We start from the raw sequence: 12,175 nt of genomic DNA, 5'->3' as shown, positions 1-12,175 counted from the left end.
CAATTCTTCTATAGGACTTCCAGAGCTTGGCCTATTCTTTGGCTCTGCATCTCCACATCTGTTTCCAGTCAGGTGCTGGGTCAGCTGCTCAAAGGACGGTTATGCTAGGCTCCTGTCTGCAAGCATGGCAGAGCATCATTAATCGTGTCAGGGGTTGGCTCTCTCCCATGGGGTAGGTCTCAAGTTGGGCCAGCCATTGGTTTGCCATTCCCTTAATCTCTGCTCCATCTTAATGTGAACACTTCTTGTAGGCGGGACAAATTTTGGGTTGAAGTTTTTATGGGTGGGTTGGTGTCTCTTTCTCACCACTGGAAGTTCCACGTGGCTACAGGAGGTGGCCACTTCAGGCCCCACATCCTCTCCATCCCACGTACACTGCTAGGAGTTTCGGCCAGGGTCACTTCAATAGACTCCAAGGAGCCTCCCGGTCCCAGAGATGCATCCCCACCACCAGTTTCCAGCCTCTCGTCAAATCCCCCACCTATCCACACCCGATCCCCACTCCTGCTCTACTTCCTTATACATTAAAAAAATAAAGAGTTATTGTAGATAGTGTATGTGTTAATTCCTAACACTCAAATGGGCTTAAAATATTTGCATTCCCTTCTGTGAGCCCCTTTGTAAGCATATATAGATTAGCACTCTGAAATTGGAAGCATGGAATTCCTAAATCCACTAAGAGACAGACCATTCACATTATGCAAAAACGCTGTACTCAAACTTAACTGTGCACATAATTATAGTATTCAAATTAGACCACTAATTTAGACATGTTCTATCACGTCAAGTATAAAGAACATAAAAATGTATGACTGAAATCCAACAAGAATAAGGAAAGAGAAGAAAATGTAGCTACTCTTTTTTTTTTTTAAGGAAATGAAAACTCATAGTACACGATATAATACACTCATGGAAATACGAGTAGGAAATCCAGCTCAGCAGCTCATGTCGGTGAGTGAGTGAAAACCGCAGTAGTGTCAAGCACTGGACAGAATCTAACTCTGTCTCTGGATTACGGTATTTGCATTTGGATGAAATTGGAACACACGAGGCATGAAATGGATAGATAAATCTTCATTTGAATTACCTAACATGTTATTATGAAATGCAATAAAATCATATATAAAATACCACAATACTTTATATTGTTATTTAAATTTTCATATGTCTATATTGTAATTCCTCACTGCAGTGGATTAAGCCTAGTATACTACTGTACAGAGCAGTAATTACCAGAACTAAGATGGTTGCCTAACATTTTTTATCAATATTTTAGAATTTATAAAGGTCTCAGTATTTTTTTAAAAAAATTGGCATCACCAATAAAAGAGTGATTCAATGACTGTCACAGAAACATCAGCCCCTTTCGATTCAACTTTTCCTACTGAAGCTAAAATGTAAAGTTGGCACCACGAAGCTGGACACTGACATTTAGGGATAAAGCGGCAGGCAACAGCCTTTGCTACTTGCTACAAGTTGCTTTCATCTGTGAAAGCCAGTTTGCAGACTCCATGTCCATTTCATGACTCAAGCATCATTGTATACCCGTCACTATTTATGATTGATAACAAAATTAAGGAAATTAAAATTTTAGATTATTCAAAGCTAAAATACAAGTTGTAAAACTGGCATCTTTAGAATCATACTGCATCTTCTTTTTAGCACTTAGATAAATGACATTACCAGGGTAAGATTTCAGCCTTAAATAGGTAACATAATAGCTGTTTCAGGAAAGCAAAACAAGTTATATTGGCTCATATGACTGGAGCACTCAACAACATTATTAAAGAAAACCATTAGTTTAAATCTAATTTGGCTGATTTTTGTCTGATATACTTGAACCCACAGAATGCACATACAGAATGTTTCTCACACACAGCAGACACTGCAATTATTAAGAAATAAATTTCTACTGTAGCACAAAGACCAAATTTAACAATAATTTCAGTTAAAAATATTAGGTTTCAGCCAGGTGCATACATGCCTGTAACCCCAGCACTCTGGCAGGCAGAGGCAGGTGGATCTCTGTGAGTTCAAGGCCAGCCTAGTCTACAAAGAGAGTCCAGGACAGCTAAGACTACACAGAGAAGCCATGTCTCAAAAAACAAAACAAAACAAAATAAATAAATAAATTAGGTCTCTGTTTCATAGGTAGATGCTTTTTAAAACTCAGCACCAATAATAAAAAAGTAAAAAATGTTTGTTTTATAGAAGTAAACCCTATTTTCCCCAGCTTAATTAAACGTATTTGCATAGATAACCTTTGGTCCACCAAATAGAGGAATTTTAGTCAACAATAGTCTCTACTGTTGATGCTTTAAGCAGATTAACTTAAAAACAGATCTTAAACATTCCATCCCTCCCCCACCAGAATCTGAAGTCAGAACCCCTCACACTGGGCCTGCCAAGCACTGTCATTTCTCAAGTTACTAGTTTCTATAACGCCCTGTAGTAGCATGAGTGTGAAATGCTCCTTCTATCTCAGCAATTTGTATTAAAGAACTACAGCACTAGGAAGAATGACAGGCATTGCCTCTGTCGGCTCATGCACAGCTGGGGGGCTGTTTGGAAGGTGGTGGCCTCTTGCTGGAGGAAGTGTGCCACGGGGGAGGGCCTAGAGGTTCTATAGCTCAGCTCTATTTCCTGTCCTCTTTTGGCTCCTGACTGCAGAAGCAATGTGACTAGTGGCATCCTGCCACTATGGCGTCTTTACCACGATGGACTGCATCATTTCTTAAACTGCAAGGAAACAAACCCATCTTATGCTGTTTTTGTCCGCTATTTGGTCACGCCATTAAGAAAAGTAACTGTGACAAGGGAGGGTTTTTACTATTAGGTTAAAAAGTAAAGCATAGGGCATTTGAGGACAGATATATACGACAGGAATGAAAACACAACAACTAGTTTCATGGTTAATAAATACTCCATATTACCTATGACATAATGAGGTCTGTTTCCATAAAAAGAAGTGAAAATCATGCAACAGTATATATAGAATACTGCAGATAACTCAATGGGCCAGACTAGGCCCTCCCTAAACTAGGAAAGTACTGGTACAGAGGTACCAACTTTCTAATGACACCATGCCATGATAAGAACTTAGCTTTCTGTGAACTGTCACCAGCGCTGATGTTTATCTTTTCCCCTTCCCATGCACACATTCCAGGGTACAAAAGGAGATGGGCTCCTTGGAGAGCCAAGCACTTTAACACATTAAGAGAGCTTCTCCTTGGGCCCCGATCCACCTGTCACGATGTTCTTCTTGTAGGTTTCTAGGACCCTCTGGGTCCTTCTATTTCCCCATCTCCTATATTTCTCTTACCTAAACTAACCAAGGACAATACAAGTAGTAAATATCGAACCCCTACTCGGATCTACCCAATGGTCAGGACATTCTCCACAGTTGTGTGGAGAGCAGGGCCTGACTATGACGTGAACTCTGGTGCCCCATATTTGACCACCTCCCCTTGGTGGGGAGGCCTGGGGCACTCAGAGAAAGAATAAGCAGGCTACCAAGATGAGACTTGATAGCCTATGACCATATGGTGAGGAAGGAGGTTTCCCTTGGTCATAGATCTAGGGGAGGGGACTAGGGTGAAAGTAGGAGGTGGGGGAGGAACGGGGATATATAAGTGAGGGGATAACAATTGAGTTGTAATCTGAATAAATTAAATAATTTAAAAAAGAGAGCTTCTCCTCCCACTCTTCCCACTCTCCCAAGTGTCTGTGCTCCTCTGTCCACAAAGGGGGAGCCAATGGAAAGGAAAACGGAAACATGACAACTGTACTCCAGAAGTAGACTGAGATCCAGGATGGAGCTTTTTCATGCCCACCTCCCTCCCGAGTCCTAATACTGATGGGAGGAACTGAAAGCCACGAGAGAATACCTCATCTCCAGTGCAGACACAAGTAAAGGAAGGACACGGGGTCCTTGGTGGCATCTTCCTGTTTCATTTCTGTGTCCCTGGCTCCCATTCAAATAACGCCTTATCCTGCTCTGCCTCTGGCTTCTATCTGTCTATTTTTTTCGTCAGAAGTTTCTATCACTTAAACTCTCCATCCCATCTCTTTTCCTTCAATGCACCACCTTGGCCTCATCTTTATTTTTTTATTTCACACATTCTCGCAAGCAGACTGAAACGTCAACAACCATTTCAAATACTCAGCTATCTAGAACGTAATGTGGCCTGTTTTTATAAAAACAGGTGTAAGTCATGTTCTATGCAGAATACCTCAGATAACACAAAGGTCTAGATACATTAATAAACCGCAAATGGATAATAAACTTCCATTTGCAGCTCGGTGGCTGCTGCCTTGAATTTTAAGGCCACAGTCTGCATAGCATCTCTAGGCTCTGATGTCTCTCTGGAGTGTCACACTGCATAAATCCACAGCTTGTCACCTTCCCCTGTGGAAGGATCCATCCTCTGCACTCACTGTCATCACCAGTGGAGCTCCTATCTCATCAATTATCTGAGCCAGGCAATCTGGGGCTGTTCTTTAAAGTCACTGTCCCCTCCTTGCTTGTCTGCCTTCCCCAGGATCTATACCCTTACCAGTCCGAATTCAGACTTTAACAGCTTCCTTTTTCTGTCCCCTAGCTTATCCGTTTTGTTGACACATCATCTGAGTAGTCTAAGCAAACAGCCTGGGTCAGGCCTGGTGGCACTGGATGGCCTTCCCTGGGTACTTGTGAGGTTGAGGCAGGAGGATTACTTGGACTGCATAGTGAATTCAAGGACAGCCAGAGTAACTTACTGAGTCCTGTCTCACAATAAAAAGTGGACAGAACACTGGGCTAGAGCTCACTGACAGAGGGCTTGCCGGGCACACGTGAGGCCTTGAAACTCAAGCCAGGTACTCAAAGAAGAGAACCTGACATGCCCGGTCCCACCTGCAGGACCAAGTATGGCCACCAGGTCACTCCACAAGTGGCTTCAGCCTCTGCTCTCCAATTCCATAGCCACATCTGCCACATCAATTGTTCCCAACCACACTGACTGAGCTGCTGTTTTACAAGCTCAGTGAATCACCAGTCTCACTCCAGCTCCCGAAAAATGTTGTAGGCTGCTACTCAGACCCAGTACTGCTTCCTGAAGGAAAGCCACAAGCTTATTTTAACTCCTATAGTTTTCATTTATTTTTAATTAAGTCTGTACTTGGACAATTCTATGGAGTGAGCTATCCTTGACATCTCATCTCCTAAAATACACATCTGATAAATGTCCAAATGAGTGCGCATCATTCTCACAGAATTTGATGCAAACACAGCCAAGCTACTGGTGACTGGGTAAGGATGGGTTAGAGGCTCACAGCTCTTTTCAGATGTCATATAGAAACTAAGAAGGCCACTCAGAATGACCCCTAGTGAGGACTGCAGAGGGGGCGGGGAACTGTGCACAGTCCTCTTTTTAAAAGTCACAACAAACATCGTGTGGCTTTGTCGCCTCTGGCTCACAGCACACATTGCTTTAGGATTGCGTTCCCATGATCCCCTTGTTCAACACAACCTGGGGGAGGGGGGTGACACAAGGGCACACGTTAGAGGGAAAGGGCTGGCGTGGGTAAAGCAGCCAATAGTGATGGACGGAGCTGGAAGTGCATGAGGAGTCATCTGATCGCTCCTCATTGCTCAGATAGTAAGTTCAGAGAAGTGTATACACGCAGCCCTGCAGCTGGCTCAGCAAGAGGACAGGTGACATAGTGCTGACACAGTCACACCTGTTGGCCCGTTGAGGAAGTTAGGTAAAGCTCATCACTTGTAGATAAAGGGCTGATAAGCTGTGTTGGCTGGGCCACCTGGAGGCCTACAAAACTGGAAAGGGCGGAATAAAGCTGCCAGCAATGTTAAAGTCCACTCCAGAAAGCTCACAGGGGACTAAGTGCTCTGGATTTTAATAAAGGCCACAGTCGGGTCAAATTCCCTGTTCCCTGGCGGTCTATATTTAGAAAAGGGAAAACCGAGTTTTATAATAAGTTTTTAATCAATTGCTGGTTTGAAACTCATCCAGTCTTACAGTCAAGCGTAGGAATAGAGGAGTCATCAATACCAAACCTGAATGTTAGGACAATGGGGCTAACTGTTCTTTCTTTTCTTTTTTTGTTTTTGTTTTTCTGAGACAGGGTTTCTCTCTATAGCCTTGGCTGTCTTAGAATCACTTTGTAGACCAGGCTGGCCTCGAACTCACAGAGATCTGCCTGCCTCTGCTTCCCAAGTGCTGGGATTAAAGGTGTATGCCACCACGCCTGGCTAACTTTTAAATTAAAATTGAAATGATGTAGGTTTCAATGTGAAATCAAGGGGTTGGGGGTGGGGTGGGGCTGAGTATATCGCTCAGTGGCAGAGTGCTTGCTATGCATGTGCTGGGTTTGACTTTCAGTCAGTCAGTCAGTCAGTCAGTCAGTCAGTCAGTCAGTCAGTTTCTATCATTGTCCTCCTCGTCCCCCTGCAGCAGAATTTTGTCAGGGAAGGGGTTCCAGCCTCTAACAGGATGGCTTCAGAGTCTCTGCTTTCTATCTGGACTGGATTCAGGGCTGCTACAACCCACACGCACACACACACACACACACACACACACACACACATGGGAGTTGGACGCTATGCTTTTATTTTGTGAGGACACACCTGATCCCTGCTTGTTTAAAAACCAGAGTCATGCCACGGATGACTATGCTGCTGTTGTAACTCAGACAGCTTAAGATTTAAATACACTTTAAAAAAAAAATCTGAGGCCTTTCTACTTCTCCTTTCTTCAAAGACAATGATGCAAACATCTGACCCCTAGCGCAGATGAAGTAAGGACACCTCACCACCAGACACATTCGTGCTTCGTACTTACAAAGCAACATGAGGCTTCCACTCTTTCTTTCTCACAAAGTGAACTGTGGTATTGAGTTCTAGCATAAAGTAAGCTTCGGCTTACCTTGAAAAGATACGGAGATGGTACCTCATATTGAGGCAATCCCAGGAGTGGATGGGAGGGTTGCAAAGCCTAAGACTGTGTCTCTACTATGAAACGTATTACCATAGCTCAAAAACCAGAGGTGGCAGGGTACTCTGTAATGAATACCAAAAAGTTCTGATCTCTCCTTTTTCTTACAAAACTTCCTAATCAAATCTTGGACCCTGACCTTTCTAGGCCCATTTCTCCTTCTGCAAAAACACTACAATACAGGAACTACCCGGAAGGTTGCTGGGAAGGTTAAAGGAAATGCTGTAGGTAATGTTGCTTCAACTCTTAGCAGAGAGGATGACCAGTCAGGGCTAGAGAAGTGGTCACACTCAAGGCTGTCTTCTCTCAAACCCACACATGTCCTAAAACACCTGACCTTGAGGTGCAAATGCCACATTGCATAGCAACTTCTTGCCTATATAACCATACATGTGCATAACTCTCAAGTCAACCCATACATTGCATGAGGTAAGATCAGAATCAACTCCCAGCTCTTCAAATACAAAGTGAAAATTCAAAAGAGTAATGGGATTAGAGATGGGTAAACAGTCTTCATTCGCTTATATTCATATTAAATTGTTTTGTGTATTTTTTTGAATTTTTAAAAATTAATTTATTCATCTTACATCTTAATGGTTATCCCATCCCTTTTATCCTCCCATTCCTCCCTCCCTCCCATTTTCCTCTTACTCTCCTCCCCTATGACTGTGACTGAGGGGGACCTCCTCCCCCTGTATATGCTCATAGGGTATCAAGTCTCTTCTTGGTAACCTGCTGTCCTTCCTCTGAGTGCCACCAGGTCTCCCCCTCCAGGGGCCTTGGTCAAATATGAGACACCAGAGTACGTGTGAAAGTCATAACCCACTCTCCACTCAACTGTGAAGAACGTCCTGTCCATTGGCTAGATCTGGGTAGGGGTTTGAAGTTTACAGCCTGTATTGTCCCAGGCCTTAATACTGGGTGTACGAAGGGTGGCATGTCTGCATGCTGTACATGGTCTTCTGAGAGCAAAAGAAAACTGATATCAGGGGGAAATTTCGGGTAAGTTTAAAAGTGACAACAGAAAATCCACTAAAAAAAAAAATCACAAGCAGGAAATAAATCAAGCATATGCAAATGATTTTCACAGACCTAGCTCAAGTTATAGACATGTTCTAGGGAGACATTTGACCAGAAACCCAGAACAGGGAATAGTTGAAATATACCTATTGGCTGAGTCAAAGGGTGGATACATTCTTTTAAAAGGAGGGCTGAAACAACAGCAGAAGGTATCAGAGTGATGACTCAGTTGGCGATGGGAGTTCTTTTTGGCACCCTGCAGCTGTGGTATTGTGTCTACAGTCACACAGAAGCTATCTACTGGAAATCCACTCTTGAGGAGCTTGGGAGGGAAGGAGGGAAGGACAGAGGGAGGGAGGGAGGGAGGGAGAAAGAGAGACTGAGAACACCAGCCAGCATTGAGCATCTAGCTTGCAGTACCTTTTAGTGGTAGATACATTAGCTAGGAGGTTCCATTAAGCATTGAATCACCTGAGGTTGTCAGATGCCTGGGCGCTTTCTATAGCAATTAGGCTTTAGTATCTAGAAGACACTAAAGGCCAAACACGGTGACGTATAGGTGAGCCTAAGGAAGCCACAAAAGTACCATGGCCACTCAGTCATTCCAGACCCTGAACTCAGAGGAGATAGATGCTCCACAGTGCATGGAGATTTTGAGGCAAGAGGCTCCCATGACCCCTCAGGATTGCTTCCCGTGGCTTTGAACCTAAGACTGAAGGAAGCATGCCCAAAGCTGGGATGGATAAATGGTTTCCATTACAGAACACTGAATCCAAGCCAAGCACAAGGCTCCACTCTCTGCCTGAGTGGACTTCTCCCATGGACACCAGCCTATACACTCAGAGACAATCTGGACTGATAGTGCTGCTTGCAGTAGCTTGTCTCCCTGTGGACCACTGATGGAAACTACCCGGGGCAGGCAGGAGAGAGAGCAGAGAGAGCATCTGCCTCCAGTACAGACCATCAAGTTACCTCAAGTTCTATCTTCGGTTCTCTGTTTCTCACAGTAGCAGTAAAAGGGGCTTGCAACCAGGGCGTGGTATTTGATGATGACAACAAGGATGATAATAATAGCTTCCAGCTACAGAGAACCGGGCTCTGCACATTGTTTATCAGTTTGCATACTTTAAACTTTAAACATAAACTTCCCCTGGAGAAAGCCACCCACTTTGCTTGCAAGTTGAGGCAGCAAAGTTGAGGTTGAAGAACACAGTTCCCAACAGGCAATATTTAAAATGCTAGCTCTAATTTCTCTTATTTGATCTCGCCCAGCCTCAGGATCTCTAACACCAGGACAAAGCCATCTCCCTCGCAGGCCTTCAGGGAGGTACTGCCGGTGATGGTTAAGTCCAGTGTTAGCATGTGCCCAGTGTGTTCATGTCCTCGCTCCCATTACACACGAAAACTGCGTCTATTGCCCTCCAGCCACAACGGCTTAACGTCTACAGCTTATCTCAGGACAAATTTCCTTTCACAGCAGTAAACTCTTCCCCCAGTCAGCCAAACGTACTTGATGCCAGCTCGACACCTTCTCACGCAGGAGTCCACTGTACCCTTACACTGCCCAACAAGGGAGGCACTACTGTTACACCCACCCATCTTACAGATGGAGACACTGGGGCACAGAACTGTGGGAACTTGCTCAGATTCAAAACCAGCAACAGCGCTAGCAGCTTACCCTATGTTTAAATCATGTGCTTCTAACTAGTTACTTCATCTTTTTTTTTATTCGCTGAAAAAAATGCCTTTTTTTAAAGGTCACCCAAATAAATCTTACATTGACTCACATTCCTGAGTTTTTATTTTACTTTTTGTATGGATTTTTCTCTGTGCATAGTTCTTCCATCTATGGCTACATACATTGTCACAGGGCAGCTGCAATGTGAGCTATTTGGTGGCTGTAAAGCCCCCTTTGGCAGGTACTCTAAATATTAATTTTCTAATAGTTGCTGCCTATCAGCCACACAGCAGGGCTGTATGGCATTTCAAAGAATTCCTTTTTACAAATTTAATCAACTCAAGTATTAACCATCAATGGCATTAATCCATTGGCCTGCTTAAAAGGAATCTCTAGGGGGGCAGCTGAGAAAGAAAGGTTAAAGATTTCTATCCTTCAAAGGAGCCACTGCAGCTACCTATAAATCATGCTCTTTGTTTATTAAGATAATTAAGCCCATCAGTGCACTTAACTTTCAGACTCAACAATTGTCTGGTCTGAACAAATCTCCACTTTTCCTAAAACAAAGGGGGAAGTGTTCTAAAGGAGGTTCTGTGCACGTTTTTTGTACAACGTATGGCATTTTAAAGCATGATTTATGTATCTAATCCCTTGAACTGCCTTGTCAAATACTCCGGATTCTTCCTCCCGTGCTCCTTATTAGGGGAAGACACTCCAATTTAAAGACTGCCTGGTTTCTGACTACAAACCGCTATATCATGTCAACATTTTCATTAAATAAGGTTCAAGCTGGACTTGAAACGAATGGAGTGGAGACACAGCTGCAGCCCCTGTCGATGCAAAGTTACCCAGGCAGCAGCAGGCTTACATAAGGGATGCAGGACAATTCTGCCATCATCTGAATTCTGTTTCTTTGAGACTTGCCCACATTCTTAAAGCATATGAATTAAAACGCACAGAGTGCTTTTCTTATTTCCTCTGCCTTGGAGCATAAAACACTCAGTTGACATAGTTGTTTTTCCCTCAAGGACTAGGCTCCAATTATGGGGAGGTTGGCAACTTCTGCCTAGAGGAAGAGTGCAGTAGGGTGCAAGAAAGCCTGCAGGCCTGAGCAGCAATGTCTGGCGTCTCATCTTTGTACCAGTCCTCCAGGGGGGATGTCAGCAGAGCCTCCTAGGATGGAGATGGCGGATGCCCCTGACCCCACACCGTGCAGAATCAAGGAGCTCAGAATGTGCAATTAGCGGCGGGCCAAATGCCCTCGGAGCACCTGTCTCTCTCCTAGCGCATTTCCAACTGGCGCGTTCGGCAGAGGCAGGAGCCAGCCCTGGACTCCAGCCTTGAGTCCTCGAGTACCATGCCCCCGCCTTCGCAGTCCGGTACTCCCTCCTCCAGCCGCAGCCCAGCTAACAGGAGGTGCCACCTCGGCCTGGCACGACAGGAATAAAACAAACCTGTCCTACCCACGCTGCCTGCAACTTCACAAACTACAGTCAACTTACTGGCTCGCAGAAGGCAGGGGTCTTCTGGGGCTTCAGCACACTAAGAAGCTCTACAACTCCGCCGCACGCAGCCTGGCTGGCCCGCGGTGGCCGGTGGCAGCAGGCGCAGGAGCCGCCAGTCTTCGTCGCCTCGGCTCTCCCCTACCCGGGGGTGGCGCACACTCCCGGGCGCACCGGGCGGCCACCGCGACTAGGACTGCGCCGGGGACAGGGGCAAACGCAGTAGCGGCCGCCAGCCCTTGAGGGCAATGCTACGAGCTCCAGGTGCGTGTCTCCCGCTCCGACGGAATGCGACGCTACGGAGTCCCCGGGGCGAGAAGCTCCGACACGCTGCAGAGCCGCCAGTCCGCCCCGGAGGAGCAGTCACAGAGCCCGCGCGCCGGGCGGGAACCGCAGTCCGCACTGGCCGCCTCGCCGCGGAGAATGACAGCGCCGAGGCGGAGCGGCGCGCGGGGCCCAGTGCGCATGTTCGCGACTGTTGCGGCACGTCACGGGGGCGGGGCCAACGGGCGGGGTTGGGCGGGGCGAGCACGGTGGGCCAGGGGCGGGGGGCGGGGAGGTGGAGAGGCGCTAGGCTAAGGTGGCTGCCAGCTGCAGTGCCAAGAGCTGGAGATCTCAGGGCTGGTAACCTAAAGCTCTGTGACTGAGTTTGTCTCCTGAGCCCATTGTCCCTTAAATAGCAGTGTATTGGAACCGCCTTAGGGTCCCGGGACAGTCCACAAAGGTCACTTTTAACTCGAATGATTGCTTAACCCCCAAGGGCTGCAATTTGTGGGACACCCTCTTTCAGGAGGAACTTGAGGAGCTTGTAAGAGCCCTTTGCCCTGGCCTCACCCCAGAATAAGCAGAGGAGACTCAAGAGGTGGGGCCCAGGTATGCAGGTTGTAAATAACCTTGCCTAAAACTCCTCAAGCGAATCTACTGGTTGCTTGGTACTAAAAGCACTGCCCATGCATACTCAGAGGGTCTGGAGGATGGGAAAA

The 12,175-nt window shown here is 45.9% G+C and overlaps 1 protein-coding gene across 4 annotated transcripts in view; it reads right to left on the bottom strand.

Moving 5' to 3' along the window:
• Positions 1-11,625, bottom strand: part of PAG1 (phosphoprotein membrane anchor with glycosphingolipid microdomains 1) — a 155,840-nt gene extending 144,215 nt beyond the window's left edge. For all 4 annotated transcript variants that reach the window (XM_084786096.1, XM_084786094.1, XM_084786097.1 and 1 more), the window contains exon 1: positions 11,193-11,625. The gene's annotated coding sequence lies outside the window, so the exon portion shown is untranslated. The remainder of the gene's footprint in view (positions 1-11,192) is intronic.
• Between the last annotated feature and the right edge of the window lie 550 nt (positions 11,626-12,175).

Source organism: Acomys minous (assembly GCF_964271855.1).
Source record: "Acomys minous genome assembly, chromosome: 1".
Classification (NCBI taxonomy): Eukaryota; Metazoa; Chordata; class Mammalia; order Rodentia; family Muridae; genus Acomys; species Acomys minous.
This window is presented reverse-complemented; position numbering and strand designations above follow the sequence as displayed.